This window comes from Chelonia mydas, chromosome 8 (genome assembly GCF_015237465.2).
Source record: "Chelonia mydas isolate rCheMyd1 chromosome 8, rCheMyd1.pri.v2, whole genome shotgun sequence".
Lineage (NCBI taxonomy): Eukaryota > Metazoa > Chordata > Testudines > Cheloniidae > Chelonia > Chelonia mydas.
In genome coordinates, this window is record NC_057854.1 from 73,893,833 (window position 1) to 73,911,831 (window position 17,999).

The 17,999-nt window shown below is 41.0% G+C and overlaps 1 protein-coding gene across 16 annotated transcripts in view; it reads left to right on the forward strand.

Moving 5' to 3' along the window:
• The first annotated feature begins 2,205 nt into the window (after positions 1-2,205).
• Positions 2,206-17,999, forward strand: part of TGFBR3 (transforming growth factor beta receptor 3) — a 173,799-nt gene continuing 158,005 nt past the window's right edge. For 6 of the 16 annotated variants that reach the window (XM_037906423.2, XM_037906416.2, XM_037906421.2 and 3 more), the window contains exon 1: positions 2,291-2,556. The gene's annotated coding sequence lies outside the window, so the exon portion shown is untranslated. Of the gene's footprint in view, positions 2,557-11,481; positions 11,644-16,749; positions 16,867-17,999 lie in introns of all 16 variants that reach the window. The other 10 variants (XM_043552684.1, XM_043552689.1, XM_043552686.1 and 7 more) reach the window with 8 other exon arrangements.

Below are 17,999 nucleotides of genomic sequence, written 5' to 3' on the forward strand. Positions count from 1 at the left end.
GAGATTAGTATTAGCAAACCCATTTTACAGTTTGGTAAAATGAGGCAGAAAGGGTTCATCTATTATGAACCCTTACCTAAAGGTGGCTGAAATTTTTTTGACAGAACAGTTTTTCATTAAAAAAATGCAGTTGTCAACAATCAAAATGTTTTGCAGGAACATATTAATTTTAAAAAATGATAGCAAAATGTCAAAACAAATAATTTAAACTTCTTTGTTTTGATAACATCCAAATATTTAGTTTCAATAAGGTTTTCAATAATGTTTTGTTTCAACTACTGTTTTCATAGTTTAGATTTTTATATATTAAAATATTAATTATAATATGTACACACAGTTAATATATATAATATTTTAATATAGTAAAAGTTTGTGAATTTAATTGAAACCATAGTCAAGACAAAACATTTCAATTTTATTGAAATATGTTTTTACCTTAACAAAATGAAACATTTTGATTTTTAAAAATAAAACTATTTGATATTATCTAAACAAAACATCTAGATGGTTGCAAATCAAATTTCTTTTTTTTTTGGTTTTGTTTTGCAGGAAGTTTCAAAATTTTGGCTTTTCATTCCAACTGGGAACAATTCTTCCCCAAAGTGTCAGAATTCTCCACAGAATGGAAATACTTGTTCCCAACCAACTCTGCCCTTAACTTCTGCTGAGTTACAACTGGGATGAATTAGGCCCAGATAGGTTACGTCACTTACTGAAGGTCACGCAGTGAGTTCTTGACAGAGCCAAGAGTCGTGCCTTCCAGTCCAATGCAGTTACAGTTAGCTCACTCCACTTCTCACTAGCATTCTCTTCTACTGTTCTGCATAATTAAAAGACCTGATTAATTCTATTAATATGAGTCAGTTTGAAGGTTATTATAAGCAGGAGGGAGACTTCCACCTATAAAACAAGGAACTTGGCACAGACTCACTCATCTAACTTCTCGAACACAATAACAACCAACCATCTCCTTTTCAAATTATTTTCCTTCTTCTAGGAATTACCACGGTTATGTTTTCCCTCCAGAGTTATAATGTACATGAAATTTAAATGTCCTGTTAAATGTTTACATACAGTATTAGCATAGAAAACAATTATTCAGCCTGTTTATTACAACAATAATTAATCTTCTAACAGATCAGTCAATACAGTTCATAGAGAACTTAGTTACCTAACATGGATCTAAAAGTGCCCTTGGGACATCCCAGCCAATCACTTTGTGACTGTAGAATTCCTATATCATCCTAAATTGCTCCATGATACTTTGGGATCTGGGTTATTACAGTGGATTAGGATAAGGTGCATATGTCAGAGAAGGTTTTGTCAGTAAAATTCAGGGTTATACAGCCCAAAATTAGCCAGCTGAAACAGGATACAACGGCAAAACTGAGTTTTTTCAGTACTAGGATATGTTGGAGTCAATTTGTGTGTGCGTCTGTAATAGCAGAAGCAATACTTGCATGTGTGTCTGTGTATAATAGTAGAAGCAACACTTGATGTGTCTTCTGATGGTACTATTTGGCAGAATCCATCAGATACAGATGCTGAATCTGAATTATTTTTGGTAACACTGTTGCACTGTAGGGTCCAGATGTATAAGATGCAGGAAGAGTGGCAATATTCTCTATTTAGGCAGTAGAATCTGGGAGACTGCAACCAAAAACTGTCTAGATCCAGGAAGATCCACTGACAGGATCTGGATCCAGCTGCAGCAATATGACTAGATTTTTTTTTAATGTCAAAGGAGTGCCTACATCTACACTTGTCCGTTATTAACAGGCAGAATTAGGAAGATTGGCGGGGGGGGGGGGGGGGCACGGGCTAGACCGGGAATCTTTTGCCCAGATCTTGAAAAGACAAAGTTAAAATATCGCAAACTTGTCCTGGAAAAACTGAGCTGGAATGTTGCATAACGTGTCTAGGGTTTAAACCAAAGTAAAACGTACAAGACAAACTGCGGGCAGTGTGTCTCGCTGCTTGGAGGACCAGTCCCTCCCTTCAACACGCTGTGCATGTCCCCGCCTGAGGAAATCTCCCGGCCCCGCACGCCGCTGCTGCGAGGAAACAACCCGCCCCGAGGCAGGGGGGAAAAGGCAAAGGAGCGCGCGACGCTCATCTCTCAACTGGCGGAGGGAGGGCGGCGCAGCGCGAGCGGGCCGGAGGGAGGAGGAGTCTCCGCGGGCCGAGGCTCCGCGCGCCCATCACAGCGCAGTCCCCGCCCCTCACCCAGTAGCAGGGCCGCTGGGCGCTGATTGACGCGGCCGGGAATCAGGCCCCGCCCCGGTGCGTGTTGCTCCAACTTGCTGGGAGTCGCAGCCCGATGGGGTGAATCGCAGGTTTCTGGCGGAGCGGGTGGGCGCTTCTCTCCTCCTCCTCGGGGCGACCAGGGCGTTCGCAGGCAGCTCGGAGCGGCTCTCGCCGCGGCCTGTTCCGCCCGGGGCAGCTGGCTGCGGATGGCGTAGCCGGGCTGCACCCCTGGAGCGCAGGGAAAGTTATTGCCCGTTTCCTCTGAAGTGGCTCCCGGGGGGCGTCCCGGGCTGACAGACCCGCTGAGAGGTAGGTCTGGGAAAGCCGCTGCCCCGGGTGGCCGGGCTGCCCCAGCAGCAGCCGTGGGGAGAGGAAGAGCAGGGGGTCCCCGGGAGGGGAGGCGGGGGGAGTGAAGAGTTTGCAGGCTGCTGGGGATGCTTGTTGGGCAGCCTCCCCGCTGCGTCTGTTCGCAGCGTTGGGGCTGCCCGGCGCTTTCCCTGACTCTGCGGCTGCCTGGGAGCAGCTGACATCACGCCCACGAGCAGGGCTTCGGGGGAGCCCCTGCTTTGACCGGGGTGTGTTTATTTGCGGCAACCCACTTTCGGAGTGGGGGAGCGGGTTCCCTAGGGGGGCTTGTCGGTGGTGAGCCCGGCGCTTGGAGCGGCTCGCCCTCGGGATGCCCGGCTCGGCATCTTCCTAAGGGAAGAGGCAGTAACGCGGCGTGTAGTCCCGATGAGAGCTCACCGCAAGTGCGTTCACCCTCTCTCCCATGTGTCCGTCTCCTCGGGGTTTGGGGGTCTCTGCGCTTCAGCTGCGGGGTGTCAGAACCTTAGCGAGAGCTGAGTCACGGGGCCACAGTCTCCCCCCGTTACACCCCTGTCACGCTCGCGTGCCCCAAAGCATAACTCGCCTTCGTTGGAGTGCATGGGGATCGTTAACGGCAGAATTCTGTGCTCTGACATTTAAATTGGCCCGCTGACATTTTCTGTGTGGGCTGTGAACTCAGGAAAATGACTGACTGTAGTTCCAGCATATTGTCTTCTGTTACATTCTTTGCTATTGTGCAAACGGTCCTACTATTATTATTGGAATGATTTGTTGACCATGACTGTTTTTGATTCTTGGCAGGCTTAGATTTTAATAAACAAAAACATTCTTTTAAACAGTAGGGGCTGAATTCTCACTTACACTTGTGCATCCTATTGATTTGTAATTGGATGGCACCACTACAACAGAGCAAATTAGGAGCCTAGACGCTTATTTAGCACAAACTTGGGTCTTGTAGTTTGGTAGCAAAGATTTTTATTAGTTTTAGTATTATCTGGGATTTGTTTACACTTCTGTGAGTAACTGAGTGACTTCAGGAAAGGATTTAACATAGGTAAAAAGAGGATGTTAATGTCCACCACCTGGATGGGAATTTGATCAATTAATTAATGTTTGTAAAGAATCAAAAACCCTGTAGATGCGGGAATGTTAGATGTGCAAAGCATTGTACTTGAATAAATACTGGAACTATGAGGCAGGCAGTTTTCCTAATAAAGGCTACAAGGGTTTTAATGCAGATTCTTTTGTTTTTCAGCCCCATATGTTAAAGAAAGCTACAGAAGTTTGTAGTCAATTAGTAACTATATATAAAGACATCAAGTCAAATTCACTATTGATATAAACCGGCACTTAAATCATGCCAGCAGAGAATTTGGCTTATGAACTTTCTAGTATAGTATTGCAGTGTATGATTTCACAATGTTTAGTGTATTGGAAGATAGAACAAATCCCAGTAGTATGTCATTTTAGTAGAATTTCATTGATATACTACAGAAAAAGAAAGCTTTTGGTTGTTGACACCTGGGATTTACTGCTGCATATTTTGCGGTGGAAGTACTGCAATTCAGTAACTCCAGATTTGTAAGTATTTACTACTTCTGTAAATAACAAATAATCAAAGTACTGCAATGTATGCAATGAAAGGAGAGTTAAATGTAAGTAAAAAATTATTGGACCTTTCACAATTTCAGCTTCACATATAGTTGCAAAGTTATGTCACTTGAAATTGAGCAGCACTGAGGGAGGTTGTGGTTGTTCTCAAAATAGCAAAAATCCTGACTAAGTTGTTAAATAGAAGGGGTGTTTCAAGCATATGTTGAGGCATATATGTTTGTGCAGTGCCTTTTCCCCGCTTTCTGTCCTTGTGTTTACTTTCTAGGGTAAACTCCATTATGCTGATCAAAATGATGACATTTCTCAATGACATTAGTTCTATAAATCATTATTATTAATTCATTTTAACTTTTCTGTGCATCATTTTCTTCTCCAATAGGTGTCAGTCAATATAATTTAGCTTTACTAGGAAACCTTTTTAAAGGACTCCTGTTTCTTGCGTGCAGATAGTCATTGTAATCTGTTCGATAAAATGAAAATACTTTGATTTTTCCCCCCCTTCTACTCAGAAATAAATAGTCCTGTTTGAATATATTATTTACCTTTGTGGCTGAGGTGTGCATGTGCGGGCAAGCTGGCTGAAACTCAAACTAGATAAGATCTCGAAAATGCTAACTGACTGTGTAAATAGACAATTGGCTCCCTTGATTGAGGAAGTGTGCCCACTTTTGTTACTAATGTCCACAGCCTCAGACTAAGATGAGTTGGAAGTCTCGGATAGTGGCAATGCTCAGGATTGCTTTTATGAAACACACACCTCTTAGAAGTTGAACTACCCAGTAATTACAACTAGTGCAAAATATATATACTCATTTCTTTAGTAGCACTTCTGCAAAAAGCACCTTACCAACTGAATTCCAGGTACTGATTGGTTTTAACTAGAGCTGTATAGAAAATGTATAAAAATATACTCAAAAATATATTCTCAGCAAGAACTTTCATGAAAGTTTTCATGGAAAAAAGTATTCTTTAGAACAACTTTTATTTAACCTATAAAGTGGTAGATGGTTTGGATCCTGGCTACTGGAGAGATTAACCCTGTTTCTGGAAGATACTGCAGCTTTTGAAATCAGCTGAGGTGTATGAACTAAAAACTCCTTGGTTTAATCAGGAGGGGGTTGGAGGCATATAGTTTGTTTCAATGAAGGGTCCTCAGTGCAAGGGTCTGGACTTGATGACCTCTTGAGGTCCCTTCCAGCACTACACTTTTATAATTTCAGTTCTCGAACTTGCTTCCCTCGGTTGTTTGCTCAAACCCAAATTTGCTAACCTTGAGGTCACACTTCAGAGTTTCTTTTGTCTCAGGCTTTTTCTGTAAAAGTGGCGTTTAATGGGTGATGGGAGAGTCCTAGTTGGGAGTGGGGTTCATGTTGGACACTTGTGCTAATACATGTATTTGATTATTTAGCTTTTGGACATATATCCAGAACTTCAGATAGATTATGTGAATAAAAATGTATTTGAAATGATCATGCCTTTTTCTTTTAACAAACACAACTTCAGCATTATAAGAACATAAGGACTCCCGTAGTGGGTTAGACCATGGTCCATCTTTCCTAGTATCTTGTCTCTGACAGTGGCCTGTACGAGAGCTTTAGGGGAGGGTACAGAACAGGGCAATTTGGAGTGATCCACTTCTGGTAGTCAGAAGTGGAGGGTCATCCCGAGCATGGGGTTGTGACCCTGATCATCTTGGCTAATAGCCATCGATGGACCTATCCTTCATTAACTTATCCTGTTCTTTTTTTAACCCAGTTATACTTTTGGCCATCATAACATCCCCATGATTATAAGTTCCACAAGGTAGTTCTGCATTGTACTTTTTCCACACTTGCTCTTGTTTGTATTGAACCTGCTGCTTATTAGTTTCATCAAGTGACCCCTAGCTTTGGTATTGTGTGAAAGGGTAAATAACACTTCTCTTGTTACTTTTTCCCACACCACTCATGGTTTTATAGACTTCTATCATATTTCCCGCACCCCCAACCTCCCTTAGTCATCTATTTTTTAAGATAGGCCTAATCTTATTTTTCCCTTTTCCATTTCCTTGTCATGCCGAAACATCCTTTAAACATCAGTGTTATCAAGTGATACCCAGCTCTGAGGAATAGTATTTGTAAGTTAAGTGCAAAGCCAGCAGGGGGAACACCAAACACTGTATTCATGTAGGCTCTTCTAACTAATTGCAATTAGTTAAATTTGGGGGTTGTACTTTTAATAGTGTTTCTTCAAAAGTGAACTGTAGTCCACAAGTAATAACATACTTTTACAATGTTAGTGCTAAAGTTGTCAGGATTTCCATTCTGTCACCAGGGAACTGTAGCTCCCTCAAAACCATTCCTACTGTTTAAGATTGCCATAAGATTTTTTGCTACAGAAGGGAATATTTTTAGGTATGGAAGTTCACCCTTTCATACTTAAGGGAATTGTTAATGTCCTTGACCCATTGTTTGCTTATTTTATCAAAGGTCAAACACAAATGATTTTCCGTTTTCATCTGTACTGATCTTCTTGTTGTCTCTTCTGTGCTATGAGGTACTTATTTAAAAAAAAAAAAAAGCATTGTTTTTGATGGTCATATGTAGGCAACACTCAGCCCTTACTGTTATCAGTAGGGTGAGTGAAACTTGGTGCAGCCAACTGGCAAAGACTTGGAGAAAACTGAAATCAACTAGAGCTCTTAAAAATATTTTTTCTAGCACTTTATAATGTTTTATTTGATAATTTGGTTGCCAAATAAATATTTAGTTTAAATGAATTATCTAGGTGCATACAATTTATCCAGAGTGTATATAAAATTCTGTGGGCTGCAGATTAGAAATAGCTTTTTAGTGCATTTTGATATTGACCTTTAATTCTAAAAGATGTATGTATACAATAAATACGGGATTATTTCTTCCATAGCACGAATATGTATGGGGATTAATAAATGTACATGAGCATTAACAACTTTAGTAGTATATTTATAGCTAAGCATACCTTAATCCACTAAGAAGTAGTAAAGTGGAAATTGCTTTTATTCCATAACCGTGGAAAGCCATCACACAGTAGTGGTGATCATCCAGTAGAGCAGCACTGTGATGGCAGCAGTTAGCTCTGTTCATAGCCAAACTGAAATAAATGAACACAACTCTGGAAGTCCTTTGCGGGATGGACATTGGAGTAGTTTCTTGGTCTATTTCCATCCCAGAATTTCTTGTTTGCTTATTTCACAGGAGTGAAAATTTCTTAAATCATCATTTGTTGTTGTAAGCAGGGTCCTTATGTTTTGCTGTATGCAAAGTCTCTGATTTGTAAAGCTCAGCAGAGCAGACTCTTATAGTCCTGAGATAGAAACTTTTTAAATTGGCAAGTTGTGTGCTAGTTTATGACAGCATTTATAATGAAATAAGTGTGTGTTTTTTCTTGAGGAAACTGAGATATAGCAGTATTGTTTCACATGTGCATGGTGTGACTGGTACTTAAAAACTATTCATTTAGAATTTTTTCACTGCAATAAAAGTAAGTGTCTAACTTAAGTAATACAGGTGACCCAAGTTAGTTTTTGTGTTTATTGTAACAGTATGTCACAAGATTGGGAGAAAATTCAACTGAGAGGGGACTCTCCTTTTAAAAGGGTGCCTCTGTGACCTTGAAAAAGACTGGTTTAGATTCCAGGAGAATGGCTTATCTAAAGGTCATGAGCTGAAGCTGGTTAAATTTAGGACTAACATACATTGTTTTTCTGTGGGAAAAGGTAGTGGGGACTGCAGGCTGTGAAGTAATTTTTATGATGAGGAGGAAAAGATGGAAATTCATTTAAAGCTTATGCTATATCTTCTTCTGCATGCTATGCAGTTCCCATTGAAATCAGTGGGGTGTTTGTGTGCATCAGGGGCAATAAAAACTTCTGTAATGTCCAACATTCTTACCACATACCATGTATTTGTAAAAAAGCAGGGTTTTCTTGTCAGGAGCCAGGTAGGTAGACTAGGGGACTAAGGTCTTATCTACACTTGAAAGATGTTGCAGGTTAACTTGAGTTACTTTGTGATAAGATGCCTTACATCCATGTGCCAGAGTTCTTGTTGCGAATCTTCTGGTGTCTTACCCTGTGGTAAGAAACCCACTTGGGAAGCAGGTTTACTATTTGAGGTTTCCTAAACTGTGAGATGAGTTTACCAGCAACAGAGAGGTCTGGCTGCATCCCCATCCTGAAACAACGGTTCTGCATCTGGCAATCCTCTCCCTGGTATCCTACACTGCTTTGCTGGCTACCTGGATTGGCCTATCTGTTTTACCTGTGTGCTCTCTGTTGCTCATGGGTCATCTTGACAAGATATAATTTCTCTGTTAAAATGTTGGCCACAGCCAGAAGAGGCACTATGTGACTACAGCTTATGGCAAATTCACACATATCAAGTAAAAAACTGATTATCCAGCAGCCATGCCCTGTGCTTCTCATGGTCCTGTCATAAGAATATTAGGGACATAATAAGGTCTCTGGAAGAGCTCTGCAGCTACTATGATTAGCTGGACCATATTTTTGACAGAGATGCCACCACTGAACCACAGCATATTATAGACTCCATTGAGGATACCCTGGCAGATGCAGATCCAGAGGGATTTATCCTAAAATCCAGGATCTCATCGACCCACTGAACCCCAACTCAGACAATGCTAGAGACCCAAAAGACCTCCTCTCAAAAAACACAAACAGAGGACCAACCTGAATCTTAGGTGGACATCCAGCTTGGGGAGGAGACCTCTTCCAGTAAGTATTATGTGCTGTATTACAATACAACTGTACTGGGAGATTTAAACAACTTAGATACCGTCAGGATGCCACCATGTTGGGCTATCCTCCCTCCACCTCTTCAGCTTTTAATCTCCAACATGCCCAGTGTTCAAAATGGGGGCTGTGCCATAGCTTTTAAAAACTCTTTACTGTTATTTCTCTGAAATATGCAAACCCAACCACCACTCAGTGTTACCAGGTCCCACCTCCACAGCACTTGCCATGGTGCTTATTGCTCCATCTTTCTCCTGTCAACAGCCCTCCCCTTCCTTCTGTTCAAGAGGGCACCATCATGTGGGTAAAAATGAGAGATTGAAAGGAAGGCACACTTCTTATAGCAGCAGATACAGGAAAGAAAAAGCACTACAAATGCTTTTCTGACTCACAGTTTTATTAATGCCTTCCTTCAGCTTTGAGCAAACTTCAGTTCTTTTGAGGTAAATCATCCAACTCATGTTACACAGACATTTCAAAAAGGAAAGGGATTTTAAGGCATTCAAGTATACCCCTCTTTGGGTTACTGTGGAATTTGTTTTTATTTTGTGGTTCATTTTATGCTGATCCTTGGGTGTTAGAGAATGATAGTGCTCTGTTTTGGCATGCTAGCTGCACAGCGGTGCAGCTTTCTCAGTATTGCTCGTATACCTTGCATTTCCTTTCCACTTCTGCACAAGCTCTTAGAGCACCATCCTGGCAAGTAATAGTATAACACGTTGTCCTGGTTTGCGCATTGCTTTTTTTTAACAAAATCCTTTTCTGCCTTTTGGGAACATGCCACAGGGTAACATCCTTTAAGATAGGCTACCAAGGTGCTCATGCAGTTACTAGCCTGCATCTGCTGCTCTCCCTCACCCTCCCCAAACTCAATCCCCAGCCTGCAGAGGTACATATGCAACTAATGGCCTCTCCCTGCTGGTCCGTCTTCCTCTCTGCCCTGCCACTGGCAGCCTGCATTGGTGCACATGCAAGTAGTAAACTTCCTTCTAGGTGACCCAACCCATCCTCCAACCACCTCTCATCCCCACAGGCCCAGCAGTCCTACACAAACAGGGAAGAATGTCTGTCTGAAAACATCTTACCATCTCTAAGCTCACTGAAGACTGGGGAGAGTCTTTGGGAAAGGGATTCCAAAATCAGGAAAAAGCAACATTTTATCACTGTTGGCATAGAGAGTACAATTTGGACAATAACTCACTTTCCCCTCTTTCCCTACATAGCATCTAACACGTTGGCATGACCATGGATAGGGGTACTATCAGTGAGTGAATACCTGACCAATCTACATATGAAGAGAAAGAGAGAACAAGGGTTGACATGTTTACCAACCTCAGTGTGTGGACAGAGGAGTGGAGGGAAGGTTTCCTTAAGCATGATAGAAGAGAAAAAGGACAGGGCACTGGCTAGTACTTCGCAGGCACAGTTGCTGAGGATCATGGAGAGGCAAACAACCTTAATGGAGAACATAGTGACATTATACTGAAGGACGCCACCCCAACCTACCCGTGTTCTGCAGCCCTCTCCCTCAGAACTCTGTGTACCAGGATACACCCTTCACTTCAACTTCAAGGCACACTTCCTCAAAATTCCATGCCACCAGATGACATGGAGAACCGTCCATACTGGGAGAATCCCCTTCACTCTCTTATTCACAGGACTCAGGTTCTTCTACCACCATTCCATGCCCCAAGATGCAAAGAACATTTCTGACCCAACCCCCAAACATACACAGATCTGTGACCACAAAAGCACTAATTTGAATGCATGCTGAACTTTTTATTTTTTTTAATCTTTTGCACTGGGTTTAACTTTGTATTCTTATGTATGTTCAATAACATCTTTTATTAAATAATGTTCAACTTGGTGTGGTTACTTAATTATTGAAAATGGCATGGCCTTGTTTGAAAATTTCATGAGAGCCTTGCACAATAAGTAAAATACGCACTTGTGCTATAATAGACACCCCTGAAGGATGATAACCTTCTCACATGAAGCTTGTTAAAATCCTTGTACCACTCCATTAAGCTTAAACACCTGTGTATGGTAAAAATCACGATAAATGCCATATACAAAAGTACATACGTTCACAAGTTTGCCTAAGCCTCAGGAGCATAATGCATCCCTGACTCTGTCCCTGATCAGCTGCAGCATTTCATATAGGCCACCTCTCTGGCTGTTCAAAATGTTCAGCAAGCCTTCCCACCTTGTCCTCCCATCTTCTGGAAAGACTCTCCCATTCCTCCAACATACATTGTGTAGACACAGCCAGCAGCTATCACATGAGGCAGATATTGATCATCAGCCACCAGCCTCAACATCAGGCACCTTCATCTATCTTTCCATCTTCCAAATGAACGCTCCACTGCCATTCTGCAGCTGCCCAGGGTATAGTTAAATGAGTCCTTTCAGCTATTCAAGTGCCCAGTTTCATAAGCAAGGGAAGCAGAGTTGACTGGAGGAATGTAAACATCATCCATGTCCACAGATAATAGGAGCAGAAGCTCCATTTCTCATTACAGAAAACAGCCCAGAATTTCTGAAGATCATGGTATCATGGACCTTTTCAGCCCAGCCCACATATTATTGGTGAATCTGCCACAGTGATCAACCAGACCAGGAGCATCGTGGAGGAACAGCTGTTTCTGTTGATGAAGCCTGAGGCCTGCTCGGGAGATGGTTGGGTAAAGAATGGGCACATGAGTCCTTTTAATGGTTGTAGTACAATTTGGGAACCCCAGCTGTGCAAGTCCATCAATAGCTTTGTATGCATTGCCTAGCCATATCATCTGGGGGAACAGCACTTTCTTGATAGCAGGCCACAACTCCATTACAACTGCCCTAATGGTTGATCTACCAGCACCAAACTGGTTAGATACTCACTGGTAGAAATTAGGGGGTTGTGAGCTTCCAGATAACAATGGCCACGTACATATCTACACTGAGGGGAACTCTCATGTAGTTGTTTCACAGTTGCAGCTCCAGGGTGAGCTCTGCACAGGGTTTCTAAGAAGGTGGCCTTTGTCATCCTGAAGTTCAGCCACCATTGCTGGTCATGCCAGTCTGTATCACTATCATGTCCCACCAGTCAGTGCTTGTTGGCTGAGCCCATAAGCAGTGATCTGCACTGTGAATTGAGAAAAATCCAAGAATGCACAGAGTCTACTGGCAGATCATCGCACTATGGGCGGTCTGCCTAGAATGCTGAGTGCTTATTTTGAAACAATTCAGGGCCATGGTAGAAGTACTGATCCCAAAAGGAGATAGTTTAACTGGGGATAACAATGGATTGTGGATGCACTGCTCACACAACAACTTATCTGTGTTAAGTGATTCAGAACAAAACCCACAACAACTTTCAAATGCAGACACGCTCCGAATGTTTTAATCTTCCTTAAATTTACAGAAGCATTGGGGTTATACTCGGGATAAATTTGGTCCAATGTACTTAAGAATGATGGTAGTATGGTATTAACAATAGTCTTAAAATACTTTGTATTTTTAGTTATGACAGGTTAGTCAAATTTTGTTATGATTTACAAAATTGCTATTCTGAGTTCTTGGGAAGGCTTCTCTTTGGTATGACTGCTACAGTTGTTCACATGAAAAGGCCAAATTATCTCCCCCATATGCAGCTTGTACTGTGTGCTAAGGAAGTCTCCAGAGGTCAGTAGGGATCAGTTCCTCTTAAGGGTTCTGAGCAGTAGTGGAGCCGCAGTTGGTATAACTTGTTCTTTTCCCCTACCACCTTCTTGAATAGGGAGATATACCCAGCATATCCCAATAGTCATAGATCCAGTGGCCTTGGTTCACCCACCAAAAGTTCACTAGGGTGCAAAGGTCCCCTGCTGAGCCAGGCTCCATGGGTTATAAGATTTGCATACCATTTGTGTAGGCTCACAGACTTCTTGCAGTCTTCCCACCCCACTCCCTCCGATCCTTGCACTCATAACTAATTACATGCTGTTTGGAGCTTTTTTCAGCCCTTATGGATAAATGAGTGGTGGTTTTTTTTTTTTTTTTTTTTTTTTTTTTAATGTTCATTAGGTGATTGAAAGTCTTCCCTTTTCCTAAAAAACCCCAAGTGTTTTCACAAGTTGTAGTTGAATTGAAATATATGGATTGTAAATTCAGAGTGGCATGTGCAGGTGATGCACAGAAATTTGTGTGCCAAGTCCTTTTGCACACTGTTTTGGAACATGCCTTTATTTTCCTATAAATTTTTTAAGAACAAATATCTCACTTCAACTTAAATGTGCTTTTCTGCATAATAAATAGATTACAATGATTATCTGGTAGACAATTTGTGGGAGGATAGATGACGCCTACTCAAAGGGAAGCACCTTTTGACTCATTGTTTTACCAATGTTGCACTATAAGGTCTTCCCCGCATATGTGGGAGAAGTTTCCTAACTCATAAATGTGCTTCTGAAGATTTAGAGACTGATTACTGACTGATGAATATCTTAATGGGATTTTTGCTTAGCAGCTTTAGGAGATAAACTGTTATGCTTTCTTTCTAAAGTATGTATTTTAGTGAGTAAAATTCAGTAAATGTTGCTCCAGAGTGAAACTTTTATCTCTTGTTGCTCTTATAAACATTTTAATGCATCTTTTTGCCATTTTTTACATAACTGTTTCCAATTATTTTAACCCATTTATCACTTTTAACTTCCTATTGCAAATGACCATGGGGAAGTTTGTTTGTAAAAACTTTGCCCACCTTTTCCCCTTCAGGGGATTCTTTGTGTGCAAACTTGCAAACAATCATTATTTTACTTCCTTAAGGGAACATGGCTCCTACCCCAGATTTAAATCTGCCAAAGATTAATGCAGTTTGTTTTATGATAGGGAGTTCTCCCATTAGGACTTGTTTTAGATAATCTTTTGCTATGTATGAAAAAAATAATTGCATCAGTGATTTGTAAGAGAGTGCCTTCGATGAGATCTCTTACCTAGACAAGACCTGGGTGGAGATAAGGTTCCATCCTGCTGTGACTCTGTTGCTATGACTGGCCATAAGAAGATGATGCCTTATCCAGGGTTACAGCAAGGGTTCTTGAGAGATTATCATTTTGGCTTAGGTGTGCAGTTAGGGACTGAGCCAAATAAAACCAAGATTAATGGTATTTCTGTGAGGTAGTTGGCAAGCGTATTTGTAGTGAGTAAGATACTCTAATGCCAGGAAACTTATTCTGTTTCCAATTAGAAACCATAAAAATAAGGTGATTAGGCCAAAGAAACATAACTTTTGAAGGGGAAGGGTTGTATAGACCTATTCCTTAGAGCCTGCTAATCTTTTCTGATGGTCTCTAGGTCTGTCCTGCAGATCTCTGTGCTGTAGTTACTGTGGGTTTTTTGTTCTTCTTAGGCACTTCTGAAAATTTTACCTTAAATTTGGAGCCTAAGTCCCATTTTCAAAAATGATTTAGGCTCCTATTGACTTGCAATGGAATTTGGCCTCCTAGCCTCCCACTGACTTTCAATGAGACTTAAGTTATTTTTGAAAATGGGACTTTGATACTTTTGAAAATGTTACCCTCAGTCTTATATATGCCATCAGATGTTTTTGCTGAGAGGACTTTCCCCTTCCACCTGGGAGAGCCCCCTATGCCTGAATCCTATAAAGAGCTACCTCCATGTCCTCCCTGATTCTCTTATAGAGACGTCTCAAGTGCTTGTTCCATGTGCATTGTCCCTTAGTTCCTGTAACAAAGAAACCCTGCCCTTACCCTAGAAAGAGCTGCCCCCCTAGCTCGCTCTTTAGGAAAAATCTCTATAACCTACAAGAAGGTTTCTCTTCTGTCTTCTTCCAGTCTATTCTTTTGTATTCAGGACCTATCCTGCAGTGGTGGTTCAGACACCACAGTGTCTGGTTTAATGATTTTGCTTTTCTGATGTAAACTCACAACAATTAAAGTGAGTTGACAGCAAATCCTGTGTAGGCTGAAGGGAAACTTGAGTGTAGATTTAGACTGAGAATGGCTGTCTCTGATCCTAGCCAGACCTTTGTGCCAAATGTGTGCAATATTCATGCTGTGATGCAAGTCTGATTTGCTGCTATCAAGGCCTTGCAAGCAAAAAGGGTGAAATTGTCTTTTCTTTCAGGGACCGATTGTGCATGTTTTGTAGCTTCCTGTAATTTGACAGAACACATTGTAAAACATTAGTGTACAAATAAACAAACAAAATGTTAAAACAAAAGCAATCTGGAATAGAGGGGGCACAGTTTCTAAGTGGCATAAAGCCTCTTCCCTTGGCCCTGTTCCAGTTCCCATAGCCTTTAACTGTGACTTGTTGAAATGTCCCATTACAAGCACAGCAGCATATGAACTGCTAGGCATCAGAATAACTTTTTCCCTGAGCTTTTGATATGTCAGGATATTTAGTTTTATTACTCTCCTTTTTCCCTGGAAATGAAACTACTTTGGTGTTTATAAAGCAGAATCAGTCTCCTTAATAGTTTATGAATAAGTTACTGTTTAAGTTCTGCACAGTTTTAGATGTAGACATGAAAACGATTGATGTGCATTTTGAATCCCACAATAATATTTGCTAATACAGTTAGTCTGCCTTCTAGCCTGTACATATGCAAATCATACAGTATTAAGAGAATAAGTGTCATCAAGTTTTAAAAAAAGACATATCTTGAAAAATGGATGTTTAATAGGATTGGGGTTATAATATTTCTCTTTCAAAAACCATGTTTCACTTTGTGTATTGAATGCTTGTATAACTGACTCTAGCATCTAAATTGGGCTTGGGCATATTTGATTACAAATCATTGGCTTTTTATTTGTGCAGTGGAATGCACATTTTTATTGTACAGAGAATCAATGGGAATGTGGTTAAATAAGTAAAATGGTTGCCATGTTTAAAACAAAAAATGAAGAAGCTTTGGCTTTGAAGGGTTTTCTTGGATGCCCTAGAAACTTGGGTTCACGTTGCTATGGCAAAACAACACAGGGACAAATCCTGCTTGGTTCTCCTGAGTAGTTCCCATTGAAGTCCATGATTAAGGTGAGTAGGATTTGGCTCACATTGGTAACCAAAGTGTTTATGAGCTGTTGCAGCATGATGGGGGAGTACTGTGGTGTGGTATTTTACCTTTTGAGGGTTACAACCTCTGGCTGTGAGCATGGAAGGGAGACAGCATGAAATAGAGCCTGTTGTGACAAGGAAAAGAGGAAGTGGAAGCTATTCTTCAGCCAGTGAAGGAAAAGTCTCCATGGGGAAGATGATAGAGTGGCGATGGATTTAAAGCAAAGCCAGGACATACATACAAAGGGGAGGATATAATTAAACAGATGGTGACATTTGGAGAAAGGGTTTGGAGGAACAGAAATAAAAGGTAAAATTAGAGCATTAAGGACCTGGTTGAACAATGAGTCTGTCCAGCTCCCATGCAATGCAAGTCCAAAATAGGAAACGGAAGCCCCCCAGAATTTTTCTGTGGCCTTATGCAGACATACTTATTACTGTGCTGGGCCTTAGAGAAAAAGGAGTAGTAGGGAGAAGTAGCTGAAAGAATTAGAAGAAGAAAAGGAGATAGGAGTAAAGATGCTAATGGGAATACGATGCAATAGTCATTTAGCTAAAAATACAGAAGTAGACCAAGTAAAAGTGTGCTTGGGTATTCAATATGCAGAGCTTGGCAGTCTCTGTCAGTGAGAACAGGAAGCCGCCTATGAGAAAGACATCTTTAAGTAAAGACATTGTCTGAAGCAGGATGCTTTAACTTCTGAAAACCCTGAGCAAGTTTTAGTATTAAAACTGACTTTCTCACACAGCCTTTATGCTGATGCAGAAGAAGATAGTTTTAAAGACTCCTGTGAGAAGACTGGAAGTTCTGGGGAAATTTGATGTTTAGATACTTACAAAGAAACAAATATGAAGCAAATGTAAAGGTAGGGAAATTGGTGAGATATTGTAGTGAACTGTCTTGTATGTGTGTTTACCACTTTGTGCTAGCAGGATGGCATCAGATTCTCTCAGCTGTCTGCCACAGACTGTGCTAGCAGATAACAGATTCTTTAAGAGGTAACGAGAGTTGTGCTTTTGGAGGGAGGAGGATCTGAGATCTGTCCCTGCTGTTGTTATGTGGTTCAGAACAGCCATAGTGTTTAGCATAGTGACAACCATCTAGGAACTTCATGTTTATGTGTTTTGTTTTGGTTTTTTTTACATTGTGTTTTCTATTTGTATTGTTACGCAGATTCAATTTTTCATATATCAAAATACACAAGTTTACTGAATGTTTCTAAGATACAAATTAAAACTCAGCAATTAATTCAGTCTCTCTGCTCCGTAATAGTCTTCATCATTGTATAGGTTTCAGTCTCTCTAGCTCCATTAACATGTAGAATACATGTTTTTCTTGACTTGAATAGGTGGTGATTGCACCTTGATTATTGTTTTTTGTCCTCTAAACCTGATCCTTGTCTGTGGTCATTAGACATTTCTTCTTCATTAGGACCACAGGCCTTACTGCAACAGACCTAAATTAAGAGGATCCTCTTGTCTGTGCCTTCTTGACTGAAAAATCCTCACTGGACTGGGCTCTAGATGCTCTTCCTTGGCACTCTCTCTTATAGTTGGAAGGTTGTCTCACATCTCTGGGATGGTGTGCATGAAATCCTCACAAGTAACACAAGATTTATTAAGAATAAGCAGAGACAATTGAATTCAAACAAGTAAATAGCGTGCACAATGTATCTAGTTTTATACTCTGCTTAACTAATCTAGGTGTATTCCCTTTGTGTCATTTTAGGAAAATAGCAATATTTTGCTTTTCTGCACTATGTTTTTTTTGAGGTCTAGTTGGTCTCTGAGACCCTTTTTGGCAGCCAGTGTTGGAGATGCAAATTCTGCTTTTGGATGTTTCATGTCATCCTCTCTCACTCTTCCTCACTGGGATCCTTCAGTTATCACAGTTTTGATTTGCTCTCCTGTGACCTTGCTCACAAAAGTAGTTATCCAGGTGTACCCTTGTGGGGATGAGTCTCTTGGAAATGTCTCTTGTCTCAACTCCATTTGCTAC